Genomic DNA, 26,693 nt, shown 5'->3' on the forward strand with positions numbered 1-26,693 from the left:
AGGATAGCAATAATGATGCCTACCATCCATATAGCAGTTACTGCATCATAATTATTAACACATTTGATCTTCACAACTCCTCGTAGAGGTGACTCTATTATTATATCTCCATTTTACACATGAAGGAATGCAAACAAATCAGACTTAAGGAACTTGCACATAGCTAGTAAACTTCTGAGATTAGATTTGAACCCAGGTCCTCCTAAATCTAGGTGAGATGTTCCATCCACTGAGCCACCTAAAAATGCCTCCCTACTGATATTGCTTCCCTCACAGAATTGTTTTTTTTTTAAACCCTTACCTTCCATCTTGGAGTCAATACTGTGTATTGGTTCCAAGGCAGAAGAGTGGTGAGGGCTAGGCAATGGGGGTTAAATGACTTACCCAGGGTCACACAGCTGGGAAGTGTCTGAGGCCAGATTTGGACCTATGATCTTCCATCTCTAGGCCTGACTCTCAATCCACTGAGCTACCCAGCTGACCCCACAGGATTGTTTCAAAGATTGCACTTTAAGCAACGTGGTACAGTGGATGTTGAGTCCTGGATTTATCTATTGCTTATTTATTTATTTTGTAGATTCTAGGTTCAAATCCAGAGGGCCGAAGTTCTGTGATTTTACTACCTGTGTGGCATTGGGCAATTTTTTTTACCTGCTCTGGATTTTAGCTTTTCATCTGCAAAATGGTCTCTAAAGTTCTTCCCGTTTCTAAATATATGATCTTATCCATGATAGTTATAAATCTGCACCCTGTGATAGTGGATTTGATTTTTAAACCTAATATTATTTTGGTAAATAAAGTATGGCCATCAAGTAATGGGACTGTCTTGTAAGCTTCTTGGGAAGGTATTTCCCAAAGAAAATCCTGGCATGCTTGAGCAGAAGTAGCAGTGTTGGGATGAATGAGTATCCTTCCAACAGAATCTCTTTGAAGGAAATAAATTTCATTTGATTGTATAAGTCCTAGTAGAATTCAGAACTAGAAGGAAAAAGACATGGTTAGGAGATCAATTCTAGTGTCATTTAAAAAATGTTTCCTAATAATCAGAGATATCTAAAAGTGGAATGGACTTCCTTGGGAGTGAGTGATGAGTTCCATGTCCATAGTGGTGTTCAAGAAGTTGTTGGATCACTAATTATGGCAGATGGAGTAAAGATAATTTTTGTTCAGTTAGGGGTTTGACTAGATGACTTTCTGAAGTCTCTTCTAGTTTTGAAATGTGATTTTGTGACATTAAGGATGCCGGTTGTGATGAAAGGAGGTGTGGGTTGAGAAAGCTAAAGTAGGAAAATTCTATAGAGAAGTGAGGAAATTTGCCAAGGAATCATGTTGGAAGGAGAACTGAATTTTGAATTCAATTCCACTTTGATTGAGATATTGGCTACTTTTATTGGTGTGACCTTGAACCAGTCAGTCCCCTGTTTCTCTGGGCCTCAGTTTCTTCCTCTGAAAATTAAAAGAGTTGGAAGAGATTCCCTCCAAATTTCTTACCAACTCCATTGATTTCAGTACCAAGTTCCATTTCCTGACAGTGAAATTTGGACAGCTGAGGCTACCACCCCACATGGCCACTAGGAGTCTCTCTCACCTATCCTGAGAACATGTAGAAAGGCCTTTTTCCCCTTTCGGTTCAGTTAAGAAAAGATAGATTGATTTTCCCCCCAAAAGGAACTTTGATAGAAAAGGCAGAGAAAAGAAAGCAAATAGCAGAACATGAAACTGGATAACCTTGTAGAGCACAGTGTGATTGTCCAAACTTAACTAAAGCTTAGTCGTAGACTGGCCTGGGCTAGCAATACACCAGAAACTCAGGAATTCTTATTTCATTTCCCTACCCCTTCGGGACCTTTTCCTTAGACCCAGCCTACTTGGAGAAGGAGAGTAGGGTCAACATCAGTATACTTAGGGATCTACCCTCAGCTGGATTGAGACCCCTGATATCAGTCACTGTAGGAACCTGCTTCCAGTTAAGTACTTGTGTGACTCCCAGGTTATGCCCCCTAGATCTTGCTGCTGCTTCTTCTTCTCCTTCTCCTTTTCCTTCTCCTTCTCTTCCTCCTCCTCCTTCTCTATTAAAATTTTATTATTCTTATTCTTATTTTTAAACCCTTACCTTCTGAAGATTGGTAAGGGCTAGGCAATGGGGGTTAAGTGACTTGCCTAGGGTCACACAACTAGGAAGTATCTGAAGCCAGATTTGAAGCTAAAACCTCCCGTCTCTAGGCTTGGCTCTCAATTCACTGAGCCACCCAGCTTCCCCCTTGCACCATACTTCTATGAAGCACCACTGGCACTGTTATTACCCTCATCATAGGTTCACAGAATGAGAGAATTGGAAGGAATTGCCAGCACCCACTTTTACTCAAATAGCAACAATCTTCTCCAGGATATCTCTGTTAAATCTCCTTTAGAAGTCCTTCAGTGATTAGAAACTCACTCTTCAATAAATGTTCAGTTCAACAAATAACCAAGTACTTATTCTGTATAATGCATTGTTTGGTACCATTGATACAAACATAAAAAGGGTCACAGCCCCTGTCTGTTAGGAGTTATATATTTCACCAGGCTTATTCTCTAAAGAAATGATGGAAAACCTATGGCATGGGTGCTAAAGATGGCACACAGAGCACTTTCTGTGTGCACATGCAGCACCTTCCCCCAACCCCCAGAGTTTACTAGAAAGGCAGAGGTACTTGGGTGGAGCTGCTCCCCTTCCCCTCTCCATCATGCCTGATGACATTTTTTCACATCCTCCACCCCTCTGCCCAACAGCCCAATGGGAGCTCACAGTGGGTAAGGTGGGCAGCTCACAGATGGTAGAGCTGGAGGGGAGCAGAGTGCTTGGGCTATTCCCCTCCCCTTCTCTACAGTTACTTCATCCACCCCTCTACCCAGCAGCCCAAAGGAAGTGTTTTCTCCCTCCCTTGTGTGGCATGGTGGTGGGGGGCTGGGCAAGACATTCATGGGGAGAAGGGGCACAGTACTCTGTCTCTAAAAGGTTTGCCCTTTAAGGCAACCCATTGCATTTTTGAATAACTAAGTTGTTAGGAAGTTTTTCCTTATATTTAGTACAAATTTGACTATTTCTTATCCCTCCTACTCAAGTTCTACTGGGAGTTGCTGAGTAGGATCCTAGAATTGAGAGGCCTCTAACTACCCAATGCAAAAATTAACTACCAGGTATCCCTACTCTCTGTCTTAGAAACAATACTTGTGTATTCGTTCCAAGGCAAAAGAGTGGCATGGATTAGGAAATAGGTGCTAAGTGACTTGCCCAGGATTATATAAGTAGGAAGTATCTGAGGTCAAATTTGAATTTGGGACCTCCTGTCTCAAGGCCTGGCCTTCAATCCACTAAGCCCCTAGCTACTCCCCCAAATCCTTTCTTATATTGACTCTAAATTTACCTCCCTGTAACTTTCAGAAACAATCATGACAATAACACTTATCATAACACTTTAAGTTTTGTGAAGTGCTTTTATTGATATCTCATTTTGTCCTCATAATAACCCTGGAATGGGTGGGGCAGGCTATTATTATCCTCATTTTACAGATAAGGAAACTGGGGCTGAGAAGGATTAAGTGACTTGCCCAGGATCATATAGCTATTTGAGGAAGTATTTGAACTCAAGTCTTCTTGACTCCAAGTCCAGTTCTCTCTCCAGCTAGCTACCAAGCCACCTAGTTGCCTACATGTATTTCTTTTTAGGATCTTGGCCTTAAATCCTATCATACATTAGGACTAGTGATATTCTTGGTGATGTTTCTTGTGTTGGGGATCCAGAGAAGATTCCCACTCTGGGAAACATAGACATCTCCCCAGGGTTATGTTTGGGTGGGAAGGATTGAACGGGGAAAACGAGAGTTGGGTCAATGCCTAATCTTAAAAACTTAGTTTTGAAAGTCGGTAATATTGCACAGTTGCAGCCTATCTCTTCCCCTGTTAGTCTTACTATTTATACAAATTATTTCACTTCTATCTATATTGTTATTCAGTAGTTTCAGATGTGTCTTCCTGGTGCCAGGGTGGGCACTCTGTTCACTGCGCCACCCAGTTGCACATAGACAAATCTCTGAGCACTGGAAAACTGATATAAATCAGAAATGGGGCATTTTCTAAAGGAAGGGGACTCCCAACATGTGTGTCTTCTTTCTACCCATGAACCTACTGTTCTCATAAGGCAAATGTTGTATAGCTACCATTCTTATGCAATCTAAGTACCTGCTTTTGCTTTGGGCTAATTGTGTCTACTGGCTTACTCTTAAAGGTAAGCTCATCTCTGAGGATTTGAGTTATAATTTGTTTACCTCCATATGCCCCCCCCCTTTTTCCTTGGGAATAGTTGACCCCTCTGGTGAACTAGCCTCTTAGCCTATGGGTGAAAGGTTGGAGAGATAACCAAGAGGGAATGAGACCTGTAGAAAAGGGGAAAGCTTGAGAGACAACTTGGGTACCATCCCCTCAACTTTTGGTGCTGCCAGCTCCACAAACCTTATACTTGTTTACTTCCCCCAAACTAATCTGAGACCACACTCCTTTATCCTGCTCAAATAGCTAGTGGATATCCAATTTGAGATAAAGATCTGAGGAACCACAATACCCCCATCTGTGGTCCTTCCAAGACCTTTGCTGGTTAGTTATCAAAACTATCTAACAGAACTTTATTAGGAAATGTCATTTCTATGTGGGAGTTAGTTCTTCCTGCATTTGTCAGTTATCCTACCACAAAATCGTCCATTTAGAGAACAGTTGGTGCTGAATGTAGGAAAAAAATACAGAAAGAAGAATTTGATCCGTTTCCTTTCCAAGAATTCCTATTAGCCCCCTTTTCATCATTTTAACACTACAATCACTCTCCTTGAGGCTTTTGCTATCTCATATCCAGACCTTGCCCAGACTCTTGCAAGAATCTCTTATTTAGTGACCCTGCTTTTATCTTCCCCCCTCTCCAGGACACTCTTTACAAATTGCCAGTTATATATGTGTGTGTATATATATATATATATATATATATATATATATATATATATATATACACACACACATATACATAGTGTATTTGTGTATAAACATTTGCCTTCTGTCAGAATCAATACTAAGTATTGACTCCAAAACACAAGAGTATCAAGGGCTAAGCAATTGGGGTTAAATGACTTGCCCAGGGTCATCAAGATTTATATTCTTGAAGTGACCGTATCATTCTCCTGCTTAAGAAGTGTTACTAGTGAGGGGCGGAGTCAAGATGGTGGCTTAGAAGCAGCAAAATTCAGACCTCTGAAAACCCTTCCTTACCGATCACAAACTTAATGCTCCTAGGGGACTGAAATTCAAACTTAACAACAGGACAGAGCTGGGGAACCCTCCTTCTGGACTCAATTCAAAAGGTATGCCCCCCAAAGCCAGAATCCGAGAACACTCAGGTCTAAGGGGAAGGCAGAAGGAAGGTCTCAGGGCCCCTCCCCCTCCCCCACCTAGAGTGCTAAGACTCCAGTGGCAGTGGGAACCTCTGGGTGGGCAAAGGTGCTGGCCTTGAGGGTGTACCTTGTGAGCAGGGCTGTGCCAGGCTCAGAGCGACCAACACAGGTGGCAGGGAAGGAGCCAGAGAGAGATCAAAGAGCTGGCAGACCCAGTGGGTCCTTCCATTTGGCTCCAGTCTCACCAGAGGTTTTTGCCTTGGGGCACATCCAGACCAACCCAGTTGAACCTAATCCCATCAGGAGTCCTCAGAGTTTAGGGAGGGCAGGACCCCTCCCCCACTAGAGTGTAGGGCCTCCTGCAAGTACAGGAACCTCTGGGCAGGCAAAGGCACTGGTCTAGAGGGTGTACCTTGTGGCCAGGCTCAGAGCGTAGAATGCAGGTGGAGGGGAAGCAGCTGGAGAGAACTGGAGAGAGCCTGGGCAGCTGAGACCTTCCATTTGGCTCCAGCATTCCAGGAGTTTTCAGCATCAGAGCACATACAGACCAACCTAGCTGAACTTAATCTGATCAAAAGCCTCCAGAGGACAGGGAAGCCAACATTCCTCCTCCAGAGACTGTAATGAGAGATCTGACAAAGCTCCAAGAGGGGAGACTGACAAAAAGCCCCAAAACCAAAAAAAAATGAGAGGAGCAAGAGCACAGGAAAATATGGGGAGCAAAGAAGGGGGTAAATACAAGCAAACAACAGAAAAAGAAGAAAGAAATTAGAATAGACAGCTTCTGTACAGGTAATGAGCAAAGAGTGAACAAAACAGGGGGAGAGATCAGCAAAGGAAAAACAGAAATCCCAGCGAATTGGATACAGGTTTTGGAAGAACTCAAAATGCAATTCAAAACACAATTAAGAGAGGCTGAAGATAACTTTAACAGCAAGATAAGTCATCTGGAAACAGAAAATAGTGTCTTGAAAGCCAAAATCAACCAGCTGGAAAATGAGGCAAAAGAGATGAAAGATGAGGTGAAGAAGATGAAAGATGAGAAAAAGGAGATGAAAGACGAGGTAAAGAGGACGAAAGATGACTTCCAAAGAAAATCAGACCAGAAGGAAAATGATGACCAAAAATCCAGGGATGAAATCCAGTTCTTTAAGAACCAGAATACAACAACTAGAATTAAGTGACCTCACAAGGCAGCAGGACACTATAAAACAAAACCAACAGAATGAAAAAATTGAGGAAAATATGAAGCATCTCATTCACAAAACAGAGGATTTAGAAAATCGTTCAAGGAGAGACAATTTAAGAATCATTGGTCTACCAGAAGACCATGACAAAAGAAAAAGCCTGGACATCATACTACAGGAAATTATTCAAGAAAACTGCCCTGTTATCCTAGAACAAGAGGAAAAAGTGGAGATTGAAAGAATCCACAGATCACCTCCTGTACTTAATCCCCAACTGACAACACCCAGGAATGTTATAGCCAAATTCAAGAACTATCAGACCAAAGAAAAGATATTACAAGCTGCCAAGAAGAAGTCATTCAAATACCACAGAACCACAGTGAGCATAACGCAGGATCTGGCTGCATCCACACTGAAGGACCGAAAGGCATGGAATATGATATTCCAGAAAGCAAGGAAGCTATGTCTATAACCAAGAATCAACTACCCAGCAAAACTGACTATATTCTTACAGGAGAAAGTATGGTCATTCAACAAAATAAAAGAATTCCAAGAATTCGTAAAGAAAAGACCAGACCTAAACAGAAAATTTGATGTCCAAGCACAGAACTCAAGAGAATCATCAAAAGGTAATTAAAAAAGAGGGAAAAACAAAAACAAAACAAAACAACACACAGACACACACAAATTTTTTTAAGAGACTCAATAAGTTAAAATGATATGTATCCCTATAAGAAAAGAGGTCATTGATAACTCTTAAAAACTGTTGTTATTACCTGGGCAGCTAAAAGAAGTACACTTAGAGGGAACAGTGAAAAACTGTATAAGATGAAAGGACAAGACATAAATAGGTATATAGATATATGCATGCATAAATATATACACATGTATATGCATATATATATATATATATATATAACTTGATCTAAAAAATAAGTTAATATTAAAAGAAATGGGAAAAGAAACAAATGGGGGTAAATTTATGTCACAAAGAAGCTCGTGTTGGGAGGGGGGAGAACATCAATACACTGGAAGGGTAAAGAGGTCGGAGATAGGAAATACTCAACTCTTACATGCTTTGAAATTGACCCAAAGAGGGAAGAACAATCCAATCCATTGGGGCAGAGAATAGATTTGCGCCCTATAGGGGAGTAGAAGGGTAACAAATGGACTGGTAGGGAGGGAAGCAGTACAAGGGAGGGAGAGGGCGAGGGGGTAATTTTAGAAGGACTATGGGGGAAAATAAGGGGGTGGATAAGAAGGAAGGGGGGTAGAAAGGGAAGTAAAATAAGGGTGGGAACTAGGGGGACTGATTGAAAACAAACATTGGTGTAGAAGGAAATAGTGAAAGAAGAAAAGGCAGGACCAGGAGTAGAAATCAAAATGCTGGGAAATACACAGCTAGTAATAATAACTCTGAATGTGAATGGAATGAACTCACCCATAAAACGCAAGTGAACAGCAGAGTGGATTAGAATCCCAAACCCTACCATATGCTGTCTACAAGAAACACACATGAGGAAGGTAGATACGCATAGGGTGAAAGTAAGAGGGTGGAGCCAAACCTATTGGGCATCAACTGATAAAAAGAAGGCAAGAGTCGCAATCATGATATCTGACAAATCCAAATTAAAAATACATCTAGTTAAAAGAGATAGGGAAGGTAATTACATCCTGATAAGAGGCAGTATAGACAATGTGGAAACTCAACATGTATGCACCAAATGTCATAGCATCCAAATTTCTAAAGGAGAAACTAGAGGAGCTCAAGGATGAGATAGAAAAACTATACTAGTGGGAGACCTGAACCTTCCTATATCTGAACTAGATAAATCAAACCAAAAAATAAATAAGAAAGAGGTAAGAGAAGTGAATGAAATCTTAGAAAAATTAGTTAGTAGACATGTGGAAAAAATAAATAGGGACAAAAAGGAATATACCTTCTTTTCAGCAGCACATGGCACATTCACAAAAATTAACCATGTATTAGGGCAGAAAAACATTGCAAACAAGTACAAAAGAGCAGAAATAATAAATGCAACCTTCTCAGATCACAATGCAGTGAAAATAATAATTAGTAAGGGAACATGGAGAGGTAAATCAAAAATTATTTGGAAATTAAACAATATGATTCTCCAAAACCAGTTAAAGAACAAATTGTAGAAACAATTAATAACTTCATTGAAGAAAATGACAATCATGAGACATCCTTTCAAAACCTATAGGATGCAGCCAAAGCAGTAGTCAGGGGGAAATTTATGTCCTTGAGTTCATATATTAACAAATTAAGAAGGTCAGAGGTCAATGAATTGGGCATGCAAATTAAAAAATTAGAAAGTGAACAAATTAAAAATCCTCAGATAAAGACTAAATTAGAGATCCTATTGATCAAAGGAGAAATTAATACAATTGAAAGTCAAAGAACTATTGATTTAATAAATAAGACTAGAAGCTGGTACTTTGAAAAAAATAGACAAAGTACTAGTCAGTCTAATTAAAAATAGAAAAGAAAACCAAATTTACAGTATCCAAGATGAAAAGGGAGACCTCACCTCTAATGAAGAGGAAATTAAGGCAATCATTAAAAACTACTATGTCCAATTATATGGCAAAATATATAGTAATCTAGGTGATATGGATGAATACTTATAGAAATATAAATTGCCTAGACTAAAAGAGGAAGAAATAAATTACCTAAACAACCCCATATCAGAAAAAGAAATTGAACAAGCCATCAAAGAACTCCCTAAGAAAAAATCCCCAGGTCCAGATGGATTCACAAATGAATTCTATCAAACATTCAAAGAACAATTAATCCCAATATTACACAAACTATTTGACAGAATAAGCCAAGAAGGAGTTCTACCAAATTCATTTAATGAAACAAACATGGTACTAATTCCAAAGCCAGGCAGGTCAAAAACAGAGAAAGAAAACTATATACCAATCTCCCTAATGAATATAGATGCAAAAATTTTAAATAGGATACTAGCAAGAAGACTCCAGCAAGTCGTCACAAGGGTTAATCAGTATGACCAGGTAGGATTCATACCAGGAATGCAAGGATGGTTCAATATTAGGAAAACCATTCACATAATTGACCATATTAACAAGCAAACTGACAAAAATCACATGATTATCTCAATAGATGCAGAAAAATCCTTTGACAAAATACAACACTCATTCCTATTGAAAACACTAGAAAGTATAGGAATAGAAGGGCCATTCCTAAAAATAATAAACAGTATATATATAAAACCATCAGCAAAGATCATCTGCAATGGGGATAAACTAGAAGCCTTCCCAACAAAATCAGGAGTAAAACAAGAATGCCCATTATCACCTCTATTATTTCACATTGTACTAGAAACACTAGCAGTAGCAATTAGAGAAAAAAAAGAAATCGAAGGTATTAAAATTGGCAATGAGGAGACCAAGCTATCACTCTTTGCAGATGATATGATGGTTTAGTTGAAGAATCCTAGAGAATCAACCAAAAAGTTAGTCGAAATAATCAATAACTTTAGCAAATTTACAGGATACAAAATAAACCCGCATAAGTCATCAGCATTTCTATATATCTCTAACCCATCTCAGCAGCAAGAATTAGAAAGAGAAATACCATTTAAAATCACCTTAGACAATATAAAATACTTAGGAATCTACCTGCTGAGACAAACACAAGAACTGTATGAACACAACTACAAAACACTCTCCACACAGTTAAAACTAGATCTAAACAATTGGAAAAAAACATTGATTGCTCATGGGTGGGATGAGCTAACATAATAAAAATGACAATCCTACCCAAATTAATTTACTTATTTAGTACCATCCCCATTGAAATACCAAAAATCTTTTTTACTGAATTAGAAAAAACCATAACAAAGTTCATTTGGAGGAACAAAAGATCAAGGATATCCAGGGAAATCATTAAAAAAAATGCAAAGGAAGGAGGACTTGCAGTCCCAGATCTCAACCTATACTATAAAACAGTGGTCATCAAAACAATTTGGTACTGGCTAAGAGACAGAAAGGAGGATCCGTGGAATAGACTTGGGGTAAGTGACCTCAGCAAGACAGTCCATGACAAACCCAAAGACCCCAGATTCTGGGACAAAAATCCACTATTGGATAAAACCCACTGGGAAAATTGGAAGGCAGTGTGGGAGATATTAGGTTTGGATCAACACCTCACACCCTACACCAAGATAAATTCAGAATGGGTGAATGACTTAAACATAAAGAAGGAAACCATAAGTAGACTGGGCAAACACAGAATAGTATATATGTCAGACCTTTGGGAAGGGAAAGACTTTAAAACCAAGAAAGAGTCACTAAATATAAAATAAATAATTTTGATTACATCAAATTAAAAAGTTTTTGTACAAACAAAGCCAATGTAACTAAAATCAGAAGGGAAGCAACAAATTGGGAAACAATCCCTCTGACAAAGGTTTAATTACTCAAATTTACAAAGAGTTAAATCAATTGTACAAAAAATCAAGGCATTTTCCAATTGATAAATGGGCAAGGGACATGAATATGCAGTTTTCAGTTAAAGAAATCAAAACTATTAATAAGCACATGAAAAAGTGTTCTAAATATCTTCTAATTAGAGAGATGCAAATCCAAACAACTCTGAGATATCACCTCCCACCTAGCAGATTGGCTAACATGACAGCAAAGGAAAGTAATGAATGCTGGAGGGGATGTGGCAAAGTAGGGACATTAATTAATTGCTGGTGGAGTTATGAATTGATCCAACCATTCTGGAGGGCAATTTGGAACTATGCCCAAAGGACGATAAAGGACTGTCTGCCCTTTGATCCAGCCATAGCATTGCTGGGTTTGTACCCCAAAGAGATAATAAAGAAAAAGACTTGTACAAGAATATTCATAGCTGCGCTCTTTGTGGTGGCAAAAAATTGGAAAATGAGGGGATGCCCTTTGGGGAATGGCTGAGCAAATTGTGGTATATGTTGGTGATGGAATACTATTGTGCTCAAAGGAATAATAAAGTGGAGGAATTCCATGGGGATTGGAACAACCTCCAGGAAGTGATGCAGAGCGAAAGGAGCAGAACCAGGAAAACATTGTACACAGAGACTGATATACTGTGATACAATCGAACGTAATGGATTTCTCCATTAGTGTCAATGCAATGTCCCTGAACAATCTGCAGGGATCTAGGAGAAAAACCAGTATCCACAAGCAGAGGACAAACTGTGGGAGTAAAAGGCAACTACTTGACTACAGGGGTTGAGGGTATATGATTGAGGAGAGACTCTAAATGAACACCCTAATGCAAATACCAACAACATGGAAATGGGTTCGAACCGAGGACACATGTGATACCCAGTGGAATCATGTGTTGGGTATGGGAGGAGTGGCAGGGGGGGTGGGGAGGAAAAGAAAATGATCTTTGTTTCCAATGAATAATGTTTGAAAATGACCAAATAAAATAATGGAAAAAAATAAAGAAGTGTCACTGGTTTCCTATTTCCTCTAGAATAAAATATAAACTTCAGTTTGGAACATTTAAAACCTTTCACAATTTTGCTCTGTCTTCCCTCTCTGGGCTGATTACACATAACTCTCCTTCACACATTCTATGTTGTAGCCAAATTGATTTATTTGCTATTCCTCATATGTGACATCCCATCTTTCATCTCCATGACTTTTCAGACTACTAATGTCTTACCTGTTTCCCACTATGATCTCTACTTCTTTGAATCTTAACTTTACTTAAAGCTCACCCAAAGTGTCACCTTCTAGAAAAGGTCTTTTCTAAATTTTCTGCTTGTTAGTGTTTTCCCCAAATTCTTTAGTATTTATTTTGTTTTATATTTTTTCTATATCCAGTATCAATTTTTTCATGTGCATACCATTTCTTTTCAGTAGAATGTAAGCTTCTTGTGAAAAGAGACTTTTTTTTAGTTGTTTTTGCATCCCTAATCACTAGCTGAGTTCCTGTTTCAAGGTGGGCATTTAATAAAGAACTGTTAAATTAGATTAAATTATTTTGATGTCAATAAAAATGACAAAGGCACAGCTGAAAATTCCCATCTTAGAATTATAATTTAAATGAATTTGAATACATGAAACTGAGGCTAGAATGATACTAACAAATGTATAGCCCGCCCTTCATGCTTTAATTGACTTTGATTTGAAATTGGCAGGCACAGAATTTCCCACTTAGCTATAGTTATTCTGCTATTAAATACATCGTGAAGAAGCACAGTGTGGATGTATTCCTATGATAGCAGCAATATTTCCTATCAGACCATCCTAGTTGTTGGCATTAGCTCTCTTTAGATCCAGGGGGCTAAGACCAATTGGAGTGGCAAGAATAGTTTTAATGCCTTAGGCACTAGGCAAAAGAAACAAAGCTCAGGAACTGGGTTCAACTGAAGCAATCTGGAAGATATTGGTGGGCTGAGGGGCAATGGGATGACTCTAGAGAGGAGTCAATAGGGCTAGAGGAGTCCATTTTTTCAGGAAACTAAGAAATCAGGTTCAAAGAGTCAGCCAAATCAGGAAGTATGGTTCTAAGGATGTTGGACCAAATGAAGCACAACAGAAAAATGAAAATGTTCTAGGCTAGAAGAGTCAGTGAGGACTTAGGCTTCACAAACAGAATTTAGAGTTAGAAAGGACTTTGAAAAACATCTAGTCTGCCCCCTCATTTTACATATAAGGAAACTGAGGTTGCCACAAAGTAAATTAGGTGGTTTGTTTGTTGTACATTATTCTTATCATATGACTTTTCCAGTATTTTTCAACATGAAAGATAGTCATTGCTACATCTCGTAACCATTTATGGAATTAATTATTCATTTGGCATATCTTGCAGATGTGTTTTGCATCTTCTTTCAGTTGTTTTTTGGATGACCAATAGTTTCTGTCCTTTGCATTTGCAGTTTTGCAGAATGCAGACATGTAGATCATTTCTAGCAATTCTCTGGAAATTAAACATTTCTACCCCAATTTTTATGGAAATCTTACAATACAGATGAAGTGGAAAATAAGCCAAGTGGCTTTGTGTCTTAATCTATGCTATTATCTTATTGGGACTGGTAGGCAAAATGTATATATTCCATTTCTTGCTTTACCTTTCCAAGGGTCTACATATACCAGGTCTTAAGTGCAAGTGTTCATTTCACAGAATCATATAAGATCCCAAAATCTAAGAGCTAGAGGCAACCTCAAAGGACGTCTGACCCAAACTATTCTTGAGCAGAAATCCTTGACAGTTCATTCCACTTTGGGGCAATTTCTATCATTAGGAAAAATTTCCTTCATAAACATAAATCTGTCTCTACAAAACTTCCAATTATTGCTTCTAGTTTTGTCCTCTGAAGCTACATAAAATAAGGTTAATATCTTCTATTTGAGAGTCCTTCAAAAACCTAAAGACAGTGACCATGCTGCTATTTCTCCTGCCTCCCAAATGAACCCCTGCCTCAACTTCTCTCTTCCTCAGGCTAAACATCCAAAGTTCCTTACACCAAATCTTAATGAACAGAATACTCCAGATGTGGATTAACTCTAGCAGATGAGTTCAGAACTGGTAGAAAGGCTGAATAGAAAAATTGTCCTTAATGGCAAGATGTGAACTTAGCAGTCAGTTTATAATAGAATATCCCAGGATCTGAGTTGGGTCCTGTATTACAATTTTTTTCAATTAATTGGTTAAAAACAAAAATGGAATGCTTATAAAATGTAAAGTTAACATGATAGTAATATTGGATGACAGAATTAGCATTCAAAGAGATATTGAAAGATTAGAAAGTTGGGTTGAATCTAAGAAGATGAAATAAAACAGGTATAAATATTCCTCACTCAATTTTTTAAAAACTCTTACACTTTCTGTATTAGGATCAATACTGTGTTTTGGTTCTAAGGCAGAAGAATGGTAAGGGCTAGGCAATGGGCGTGAAGTGACTTGCCCAGGGTCATGCAACTAGGAAGTGTCTGAGGTTAGATTTGAATCCAGTATCTCTCATCTTTGGGCCTGGCTCTCAATCCACTGAGTCACCTAGCTGTCCTCCACTCAAATTTTTATAAATTGACTTTACAAGCATGAGATAAGGAAAAACATGAAAAATTAGTCAATAGTTTTTGTGAAGAAAGCTATGGAGTGTCAGTGAACTGCAAGCTCAATATGAGTCAGCATTTTAATGCATTAACCCAAACCCAAACAAACTAATGGGAACATGAACTACATTACTAAAGGCATTTGGGGGGGGTAGCTAGATAGCTCAGTGGATTGAGAGTCAGGCCCATAGAGGTTGATCCTGGGTTCAAATCTGGCCTCAGACACTTCCCAGCGGTGTGAACCTGGGCAAGTCACTTAACCTCTATTGCCTAGCCCTTACCACTCTTCTGAGTTGGAACCAATACACAGTATTGATTCCAAGATTGAAGGTAAAGGTTTTTTTAAAAAAAGTATTGCTTTTGTAATGTAAGAAAGAGAGGAGAGATCATCTGAAGAGCAGTGGCGGAGGGGCAGAGAGAGTAAAGCTCCAACTGTCAATGGTCTTCCCACCTGAGAGGTGGAAGAGGAAAGGAGGTTTTGCAGAAAGCTGAGAAAGAGCCCATTGGTTTTGGGACCTGTTATTCCTTCTGGGACCCCAAAATACCTCCACCAGGACTCTTCAAGAACAACTACTTGAATTCAAAAGGGGGTTTTGGAGTTGGACTCATGCTGGCAAGAGCCATCCAGATTTTCCTCTGAGATTTATCTCTCTCCCATACCTGTTTCTAGACTCCAGAATTAAAAGCTAGTTAGCTGAGGAATAGGGATCAACCAGCAGCTGGCCAGAGGGGGTTCAAGACACTGTGAATCTTAAAGACTGCTCAGACTCTACCTTAGAAGATTTGGTTAAGCTATTCCCCATTTTTAAACAATGGAGGTACTTGATCAGGAATATATTGGGAATTTTAAAATTACTCCACCCTGCTCAGACAGTGCCTTAGGGGAAGATAAATTTGTAAACTCCTGATGGAACAATGAACAAAGTCCCTAACTCATACTTATAGTAAAGCTAGAACCTTAAGCTAGGTCTATTTTTAGATCTAATACAAAAGGATGCTAAGTACCTATAAAGGTTAAATTAATCACTAAAAGGTCAAGCAACTTACAAAGGGCAAGCTTAGCAAAGAGAGGTGAAATACTCAGAAGATATAATCTAATCAGAGAAGGTGATAACAAAAGAAGATGTGGACTAAGAATGGTCAGTCCTGGGGAAAATGTCTACTGTGATTTTTTGATGTGAAAATTTAGGGGAGGTGACATAAGAGAAGTTTCTCTTTAAAAGGATCTGGCTCTCTGAACTTAGTTGGGAGTTTGGAGTTAATTTGGAGGAGCTGGCTCTCTGAATTTAGTTGGAATTTGGAGTTAGTTGGAGGAGCTGGGTCTCTGAACTCAGTTCAGGAGTTGAGGATTTCAGTGAAGGACTGGAGTTTTGCTTTAAGATGATCTTGTGGCGAGTAATTAAAGATTAATTAGTCTCTCTTAAGGCTCAGCCCTATGCCATTTGGCTTAGGCCCTTCATACTATTTTCTCTTATTCTCTCTCTCTCCCTTTCCTTAATTTCTAAATTTGTATTAATTAAAATCTCCATAAAACCCAGCTGACTTGGGTATTTTCATATTTGGGAATTTTTCCCATGGCGACCACTTATTTTTTATTTAAATCAAGACACAAAAAATTATCTTTACAGTTTGGCAACTCACAGTCTTGAAACTCACATTTTCATGGTTACAGCACTTAGCCTTGAACCCAGAGAACTTGGGGGGGGCAGCCTGCCAGAGGGGACCAGTGTTAGGGTTTCCCACTCCCCACTTTCCTACCCCCCACTTTCCTTGCCTGACACCCCTACCTTTCCTTCATTGTGTGAACCCAAATAAATTGTTTACTACTTTAGAATTAGGTCTGGTTGGTTTCTGACACTAGGAAATGTGATAGGAGATTTGAGGAGAATCATATCTCTCCCCAAAAGGGGAAGGTTAGCTCAGGATCCCAGGGATCCAAATTACCTAACCTAAGGAACCACATCTCTCCTTGATAGTGGGTTGAATCCTGGTTTCTGAAGGGAAATGATAGTGGGTGTCTTACATCTCCCAGAACTATTTGCTGAGGAGACATATTCCCTCTGTCAAGGGGACAAGACTTGGCTACCTATCTCTCAGAAAAGAGAGCAGAAGAAAAATCTTCTCTCTACCTCTCTCCTCATCTCCCTCTCTCCTTCCATTCCCCCAATTCCCTCTCAATCCTTCCCTCTCAAATCCTTTTATTACAGTGTGGACCGCAGGTAGCTGGACAAAGAATCCACCATTAGCATTGACAGTTGAGAGTGACTGGGGGGAGGGGCAGCCATCTTGTACATTAGAATTCTTTGAGCCCATCCCACAGCAGTGAAGGAACGTACAAGGGAAATTTAAACTGACAACTTTTTTTCTTTGGGGAGGCTTAGACAGATATTGAGGTGAACATGGGGTACGGAGAGAAGCAAAATGCACCGAAAGATACTGTGGGCTAGCCTGGTGCTAGTGGTACTGGTTCATTTTTATTACTCAATCTTTGGGGCAATTTCTACTATATTCCATGATTTCCTGGAGGCAGTCATGAATATAACTAAATATTGGGAACAAATGAAAATAGAAATGACATCTTTATGGCCAATGTTCCCAGAAGTCTATGGATTTGTCATGATGATTCGGCATTTTTATACAATAATTAGAAAAAGACTTAAAGTAATCTTGGGAAAGTGTGACATTAACAATTTGGATAACAGACTTGACAGAGTATTCTCACAGATGGCAGCCATTACAGATATTTACCAAGACTTCAGGGCAAAGATGGAGAAACTGGGAATGGGGAAAGATTCTATGAAAAAGACTAATATTGACAATGACAAAGACAAGAACAAGGGCACTGAGACAGTAATAACAACAGCTCTGACTGTAGGAATTTGCACAGAAAAAGTGATGGTAGACAGGCAGACCAATACAGACCCAATACAGACTGAGGGAACTGCAGAGGCATAAAAAATCATGCCTCTTAGAGATTTTGCTAAATTCACACAAGATTCAGGGGTTCTACATATGAAGGTCTATAAATCTTTCACAGCACAGGATTTAGAGACCCTATGAAAGAGAATGCCCTGATTCTGCACAGAACCTTTCAAATGTTTGTGGGAATTAAAACAGGCATTCAAACTTTTTGAACCAAGCTTTGAGGATGTAGACATTTTACTTGGGGAACTTTCACAAGAACAGGCCCAATTCCTAAGAAAGACCAGAGAAGATGAGAATTTGATGATCTGGCCAGAATTTCATGGTGGGATATTTCAGGCCACAAAATCTGACTTATTTAAGAAAAGCTTGCTAAGATCTCCTCGAGGTAATAAAATCATTCTGCATTTGCTCGAATGCATGGGGGAAATTTGAGAGGACTAGGCACGAACAAAAAGATCATCCCTCAGTATACCTGGACAGGTTGCTGGAAAATGCAGAAATAATTTATTTGGGTACACACAGTGAAGGAAAGGTATGGGTGTCAAGCAAGGAAAGTGGGGGGTAGGGAAGTGGGGAGTGGGAAACCCTAACACTGGTCCTCTCTGGCAGGCTGCCCCCCCAAGTTTTCTGGGTTCAAGGTTGAGTTCCTTGAACCCTTCTCTGGACAGTTGCTGGCTGATCCCTATTCCTCTACTTTCTCTCATGTGGAAAAATGATGGAACTAGACTGGATGATCTCTAAATCCCATGATTCTTTGTCAAGATAAGGATGAAAGATGAGGAGAAGCCTCAGTCAAGGCAGCTAATAACCTCAGATCTCAAGACAACCATTGTCTTCAAACTTTCCAGATGAACTTGAACCCTGGAAATTTACAACTTTCCTTTGCCTCTTTGGTTCCTGCCCACCGGAGATACAAAATTACTCAGGGCTGGCCCTAAATCAGGCAGTAGCTGGTAAGATTAGCATCTGGGAAATCCAAGTTGGCCTTGTTTCAGAACTCACCAGGAGTAACCTAGCCCTTTTCTCTCAGGTGTTTTGTTACCCCTAGCCAAGTATCTGTCACTTCAAGCATAGGTGTTTTACTGGACCTTATTGTGGACAAGACTTCCTGCAGAAAGGGATTTTGTATTAATGGCTTGTAGATGGAAAAGGCTGATAAAGGACACATTTGTTTTGCTTGTGGTTTCATCTCTATGGAGCACATCAGCATGGCTCATTTCTTTTTAGCCACAGGTATGCAAACAATCTCACCTGGGCTTGACTGACATAACCTGCCTCAATCCAGCAATTGAAGGAAATAAAAATCTTAATATTAAAGCCCCAAAAGGCGAATTATAATACATTCCCACACATTCTTATCCCCCCAGTATTCCTCCAAATTTGGAAGAAAAATCACCTTTTCCCTTTTACATAATTGATCTGGGCCTGAAGGCTGTGATGGAAGCAGTATTCCAGAGCTGACAGTTTTTTATGGGACCTCTATGGGTACACAGTAGGGGAGGAAATCAATTCCTTCTTGTCTTTAAGTGGGGCCATATCATTTCTCCATTAGTTGAATAATGCCCAGAAGATGGCAACTGGGATGATAAAGGACCTACAGTTCATGTCATATGTGGATTGGTTGGTAGAATTTGGGATATTTAAACTGGAGAAGAGACTTCTCAGGGGGATCTAATAGCTTTTTTCTTATGTGGTAGAGGGATTAGATCAATCAGTTAATTAATAAACACTTATTAAGCACATACCAATGTGCCAGGCACTGGGTTAAGCCTAAAAAGAAATCATTACCTGCCCTCAAGAACCTTACAATCTAACAGAAGAAATGTCAGGAAAACAAATGCTTACAAAGCAGATCTTTTCTGTTTGGTCCCTCAGAGAGTAGAAACTAAGAGATATGGGTGGAAGTTTCAAAAAGGCAAATTGAAGCTTTGTAAAAGGAAGAAAGTTAACAGAGCTACCTTAAATTGGAATGGAGTGCTTCCAGAGGCAAGGGTGTTCCCCTACTCTTTGGGGGTCTTTTGGCAAAGACTAGATGATTACTTTTTGGCTATGATGTAGAGGAAGCTATTTTTCAGATATGGGTTGAACTCCATGCCTACTGATGTTCCTTTCAATTCTATGATTCTTGCGAGAAAGGAAGGAGGACATTAACCCTATATCAGCCAGTTAAGAGGAATTACAGGCTCCAATTTACACTCTCATTCTGCAGCTCTTTAGTTAGCTGCAAAAGAGTCATAGTTTTACTAGATTTGACATTAGAGGAGAAAAGAATCCAATCCAGGTGATTAGATAATAGTGCCCCAGAAACTACGAGGCTGCTTTTAATATTGCATCATAATCTTGAGGTTATTTATGTCTCAGCAACTCTCTAGTATTTTGTTCATTATGTCCTTAGAGAACCCGACCACTTTTTTTTTTTAAACCCTTGCCTTCCATCTTGGAATCAATACTGTGTCTTGGTTCCAAGGCAGAAGAATGGTAAGGGCTAGGCAATGGGGGTTAAGTCCAGGGTCACACAGCTGGGAAGTGTCTGAGGCCAGATTTGAACCTAGGACCTCCCATCTCTAGATCTGGCTCTCAAACCACTGAGCTATCCAGCTGCCACCCCCCCCCCCCGACCACTTCTTAATGACTTATTAATCAACCAACAAGCATTTATTATGACACTAGGGACATAGAGAGAAAATAAAACTATTCCTGCCTGCCTTTAAAGAGCTATCAGGAGAGACAATATGTATGTGTATATATACACACATATATATGTAAATATGCATTTACTTATGTACATATATATGCAAGAATATGAAGTAATTTTGGGGGGCACTGGTATATATGGGGATTAGGAAAGATCTTATATAGAAGGTGATGTTGGAAACTAGAGATTCTGAAATGTAGAGGTGAGAAGACAGTGCATTCCAGGTTTGGGAGACAAACTATGCAAAAACATAGAGGTGGGAGATGCAATGTTATATATAAGGAAGAACAAGAGTGCCAGTTTGACTGGTCCTAAACTTGATAACATTTTGATCTTTTCCTTTCCAATGAGTATATCTCAGCATGGATAAGCTGCCCAGATGAGACTCCAAGGACACATAAAATTCAAAGGTGTGGTAGACAGCAAATGGAAACCCAAGAGTTAACCATGATAACTGCTTAAAAACAACTTACCAGTGAGTGGTGGTTGGGGATGTCCTAGCTTTTCAAGTTTGACAGCTTTTTCTAAGTCCTTGTTCATGATTTCTCATAATTATAGGTGTACCTCATCACCTTATGGGAAAAAAAGGAATTTGTTGCCAAGAGATTCCTTGCTACCCCAAATATCTCAATCTGGTTTAGGACCATCTTCAAATGAACTCTAATTTTGGTCCATTTCAAACCTATGCAGACATTAGCAGTAAGGGCAGATTTTCAGATAGCCATAAACAGTAATTAGACAATCAGTTGGGGCATCAAAACTGATCTATTCTAGCATTAATAACCTGAGAATTTGTTTACTTATATCCCTTCTATTCTCAAGGGCTAAGGCCTATAGAATTGGAGGATGATGTTTTGAAAAAGGAGATTTTGCCAATTTAGATTGATGTTTGAGTAGAGTACCTTTTAGAGAATGAAAGCTACCTTTGCGTCTCAGTGTGCTCATCTTTAAAATGAAAAGATTGAACAAGGTATTGCTAAGGTTTTTTTTTTCTGCTCCAATGTCTATAATTCCATAATACATTAAGTACATGACATTTGGCACAAGTTTTAATAAGGTCAAAACCTACAACATCTAATCTTCATCATGTTCCAAATGCTATCATTTCCAGCCTCCCCTGCCCTCAAATTTTCTATCTTACCTGACACCTTGGACTTGACTTATTGCTTTCCCAACCTGTGATACCCACCTGACTCTTTCAGAATGGTCCACCTCTCTGGACTCAACTAATATTTCTTGTTCATAGGCTCATTCACTCTAAAGAATCTATCACCAAAGAAAATATACGATTACTCACATCAATATTGTGAATTTTAGATTTTCTCCACCCTGATTAGTCTTTAAAATATTAGCAACCAGGAATGTATACACCCCTACTTTAGGATTAAGTGTTGAGGAGGATGGCCTATGACCAACCTGTGCTAGCAAGTGAAAAATAAAAACCAATTGACAGATCCCCTGGGCTGTCCTAAGTCAAGCTCAAGCTACCATTGGTACATGTGAGATGCAGGAAGTGATGTAAAGAATGGTCTATATATTTCGCATCACTTCTTCTCTCTTGTTTTCACACTCTCTCTCTCTCTGGCGGAGATGTTGGGCTCTTTTAGTGTTGGGAGCTCATGGCAGCATTCTTAGCATGCTTGGTGAGTGGTTTAGACTGATTTCTTTTTTCCTTTACCTCCTAAAACGCTATCCTCCTAGGAGGCCCCTCATCTCGGAGGAGGCCTTGTGGCTGGAAGCCAAGCTAGATTGAGAAAGACCCTTGGTCTAGGCCTCTGAACTCCTATCTGGCTTGCCAGAGCAGTCCAATTCCCTTTCCTCTCTCTCTTCTTCTTAATTTCTTCCTTCTTTTATAATAAAAACCCACCATAAAAATCCCAAACTGGCTTGTGTATTTTATTGGGGTGGAGAAAATCTAAAATTCACAATCTCCCCTGATGATGATTGGGGGACTAGTCTCCCCAATTTATCACTAAACATAATCATCTTGCACCTCTAAAATCTTCTAACTGCAGGTGCATACAAAATTTTCCCTTCTAAGAGGAAAATACAATAGTTAGAAGAGGGGAATAGAAGAGAGAGACAGCAAAACCAATGTTTTGCTTGTTGCATTGACAAAAACCAATTAGGGGGCAGTCCCCCTTTGGCACAAGAGTATACATTCAAAATAAATGTTCAATCAACCTTCATTTCAATCCACCACACCCAAAGTTCATTCTGGATCTTGTTGATGTAGTGTAGGTTTTTCAGGCATCTTTCTGCAAATAGTTCATTCTCTGGATTTTGGAGTTAGCAAACTTCTTTCCTTGAAGATCTTTCTCGAACAAAAATTTTTAAATCTTGGATTTTTATTAAAATACAACCCCCCCCCAAAGTGTGTGTTAAGAAACGCCCAGTTCATAGTTCTACACTAGCGGAACAAACCAATCCCTCAATTTTTTTTACCTGATCTGATACCTATCACTTTCTTCCTGTTAGCTTAGTTCCTATCCTAGGCACTTTGCATTCATCTGGAACTCATGCTCCAGAGTGACAAACGACTTAAGTGCTAGGTCCCAATACCTCATAAAGCTCATCTTGGAACCTAGAGGGTTGACCAATGGTCTGGTTATATGAAAAAAAAAAATTGAAACTGATTCAGATGTTATTTATTTCTATGGTATTATGTGGAGCTCTAGTTACATTTGAAGAATTTTTGACATATTTGAACATGATTACGAAACCTATTTTGGGCTTACCAATAAACAGACTTAATAATAATAGCTAATATTTATATTGTGTTTTAAGGTTTGTGAAATGTTTTACAAATAGCATCTCATTCTATCACTAGAACAACCCTGGGAGATAGGTGCTTTTAGGATTCCCACTTTTTAGTTGAGAACACTGAGGCAGTGTTTTGTCCAGGGTCACATAGTTAATGTCAGAGGCTGGATTTGAACTCTGATAGTTCTTGATTCTCAATCTAGTGCTCTATCCACTATATCCCTTGCTGTCATCTAGACATAGTAAAAGGAATAGGAATGTATTTCCATTGGTTTTAAGTAATGAGAAGTAACATTGGCTTCCTTACATTACACATTTCTAAATTAGAGGATTATAGGTAGGGGTTGGGGCAGTGTTAGTAGATATAGTCTGCCAGTGTGTAGCAGTCCACCCCTAGCTATGGGCAAGGGAAACAGTTAGTATGTACAGAGTGGCTTAGAAGAGAGCATGCTCAGTCTTGCCCATGGCTGGGAAAGGCTCTGACCCTTGACCCCAGCTTCCCCCAGGTTAGATGGGAAAGCAGGTTTCTTTGTGTTCACCTGGTTAAGAAAAACCACACCTATACCTTGTCATTAACCAATGATAATCATCCCTATGTATTGTGTATATTTGCATATCAAAGAGATTAAATACTGGGGCCACAGCAAGCTCTGCCTTCTCTCTTTCACTTGGATCTCAGCTTTTACTGATGCTGTCCTTGCTGGAGCTTGGCCTCTGGCCTCTGGCCAAGCTCCATCTTTGATTCCTTTCCTGATCTACCTCTCCCACCTGGGACCCTGCCTTCAGCCAGGCACTTTCTTTTCTCTATCATGTCTCCGACCTGTGTGGTATTAAATTTGGATCACTGGATGGGTATAAGCCTTCTGAGTAGTCCACTGATCAGAGTTATTGCTGTGGCTCCTTGATAATTAATAAGGGCCTGGATTTCTGACTCATTCCTGCCACCTCATATCTCTAACTTGACTCCACCATCCCCCTCGCGGCATCCAGAACTTCTATCCTTCCTCTGTCTTCCTATCTTGAGGCTTCTCGCTGGATTGGGAAGCTTCAGCCAGTGAATGATAGATTATTGATGTAGAGCTAGGACAATAACAAACAGGTTATTTAGTATAACAACCACTATTTATGATGCTCTGAGAATTTAAATAATTTGTCCAAAGTCACATAGGTAATATGCAGCAGAGATGGAATATTACCTCCTCTAACTCAATATTTTTCTAGTAATAGAGATCTACAAATACCATAGATTCTTTTTCTAGCATATTGCCTCAACTATCATCCATTCCTATAATCTTCAATATTTCCCTATCTCTTAATTTTCTCTTGCCTAGATACCCAAGTCTCCCTATCTTCAAAACTTGCCATCACTTCAGGCTATTGGTCTATGTATGTCTTCTATTTCTTAGCCAGACTCCATTAAAATATACCACTCATTGCCTCCACTTCTCCACTCCTCTTCTAAATAAAGTCTATGACATGGGGGTGAGGGCTGATTCAGAGCCCACTCAGCAGCACCAGTTGTAGACCTTGTAAATGGTGGGCAACAACAGCAGCAGCAGTTTTAGAATCTCTCAGTCCAGAGATGATAATGGGATTGGGCAATTGGTCAGAAAGAGATTACAGGGGACTAGCACTGGTCACAGTATCAGGTACTGTTTGGCAACTCCATTGTTCATATTCACTTATAGGTCATAGTTCTGGGGTAGAAAGGAGTGCTTGTAGTTACAAGGGAGCAGAGACTTTGAGGAATGATAATGGTACTGTGGTGAAGGATCAGAAGACCTATGTGGATAAGGACCAGAGTGCAGATTAGGAGAGCAGCAACCATACCTCTTCCCAGATCACACTGCCTTGGAAAACCAAAAACTTGTAGATCTTCAGAACTAGCTCTGAAAACAGTAGTGAGGAAAAACCTGAGGCTTGAGATAGTGCTTCCATGCTCTGATTAACTACACACCTTCTGCCCATAGTAGAGCCAAACTTTAACAGAAAGTTCAAAGTTGAGAAATAGGCTAGAAAGATGAGTAAACAATAACCAAAAAGGACCTGACCATAAAGATCATCATGGTGATAGGGAAGATGAAGAAACAAACTCAGGAGGAAAACAATGAATGGATAACATCTATCAGCAAAACTTCAAAGAAAAATGTAGACTGAACACAAGCCCCAACAAGAATATTTTAAAGAGCTAATGAAATCATAAAAAACCTTAAATTTTTTAAATCAAATAAGAATGGTACAGGAAAACATGGGAAAAGAAATGAAAGCAATGCAAGAAGAATTATGACAGCACCTGAAACCCATGATAAAAAAAAAAGAAATTGTAAAGGAAAAATGACCTGATGGCTTAGAACCAGATGGCAAAACAAGAAATTGAAAAATTCTCTTGATCATTTCCTGAAAGAGATCCCCAAATGAAATATATTTTGCATAATTTTACACAATTAATATTGTATTGCATGCCTTCTGAACATTAAAGTGCAAATAAAAAATAAAAGAGGGAAAAAACTCTTCAGTGTATCTATATATATATATATATATATATATATATATATATATATATATAAGTGTTAGTCATCTTTTCTAATCAAAATAACCCCAGAGCAGGTTATCTGAAGTCTAGACCATTAGTTTGATTGACCCTAAAACTGCCCTTCTGCTCAGTCCCTATGAATTTGTGCATCAGCAATCAGACAGTCCCTATGAATTTGTGCATCAGCAATCAGATAAAGGTCAGAGACCCAGAAATCTGCTCTTTTAATCAGGTTGTGCATCCTATCATAAAGCTCAAGCTAGGGCTTGCACTTGCCCTGGGGACTGTAGGGCTGGGGAGTCACAAGATTGCATGCCTATGTGTAATAAACTACCTAACATAAAAAAAATACTATATGCTTAACAACCATATCTGATCATGTCACTACAACTCCTTCTCAACATACCCCAGTGATTCCCTATTACCTTTAGGATAAGCAACATAAAGTCCTCTATTTGGCATTTAAAACTCTTCAAAATTTAGCATCTTATTTTTTACTCTTATTACACATTATTGCTCTTTTATGCATGTTAGGGTCAGAAAAACTGGCCACCTTTTTGTTCCTCACACATAACACTTCATCTCTCATTTTCATGCCTCTGTCCCCCATGCATGGAATGTATTTATTCCTTACTTCCTTCACTTGGATTCCCCAATTTCCTTTAACACTTTCTGTGGAAGGCTTTTCCTAATCTGTCCAGTTATTGATGCTTATCTGTTAGTTTATAGCTACTTTGTATGTAATTGCAGGTGTATTTGTTGCCTCCCCCATTAGAATATAAGCTCTTTTAGGGTAAGAACTGTTTTGATTTCGGATTAAGATATTACATGATGGATTTAGAAGATCCAAAGGCTAGAATTTGTGGCAAAGGTCATCAGGTTTAGATTGCATGCCTCTGTTGCTAAATACTTACTTTAGGTCCAGTGAAGCTTCAAAGTAATTTTGAATGGCCCAGGGTAAGCTGATAGGACCATAATGGAAAGAAAGGAAGAAAGAAAGAAAGAAAGAAAGAAAGAAAGAAAGAAAGAAAGAAAGAAAGAAAGAAAGAAAGAAAGAAAGAAAGAAAGAAAGAAA

The 26,693-nt window shown here is 39.1% G+C and overlaps 1 long non-coding RNA gene across 2 annotated transcripts; it reads right to left on the reverse strand.

Annotated features, from left to right (window-relative positions):
* Nucleotides 1–492: 492 nt before the first annotated feature.
* On the reverse strand, nt 493–24,840 carry LOC130456509 (uncharacterized). Of its 2 annotated transcripts, none has more exons than XR_008915495.1 (3): nt 24,513–24,840; nt 20,796–20,894; nt 493–978 (listed from the first exon to the last, which is right to left on the reverse strand). It is a non-coding gene; the product is annotated as an uncharacterized LOC130456509 (long non-coding RNA). The 2 variants fall into 2 exon arrangements; XR_008915494.1 differs by lacking the exon at nt 24,513–24,840 and adding an exon at nt 21,620–21,995.
* Nucleotides 24,841–26,693: the final 1,853 nt, after the last annotated feature.

The sequence above is a fragment of the Monodelphis domestica genome, chromosome 1 (assembly GCF_027887165.1).
Source record: "Monodelphis domestica isolate mMonDom1 chromosome 1, mMonDom1.pri, whole genome shotgun sequence".
Taxonomy (NCBI): Eukaryota; Metazoa; Chordata; class Mammalia; order Didelphimorphia; family Didelphidae; genus Monodelphis; species Monodelphis domestica.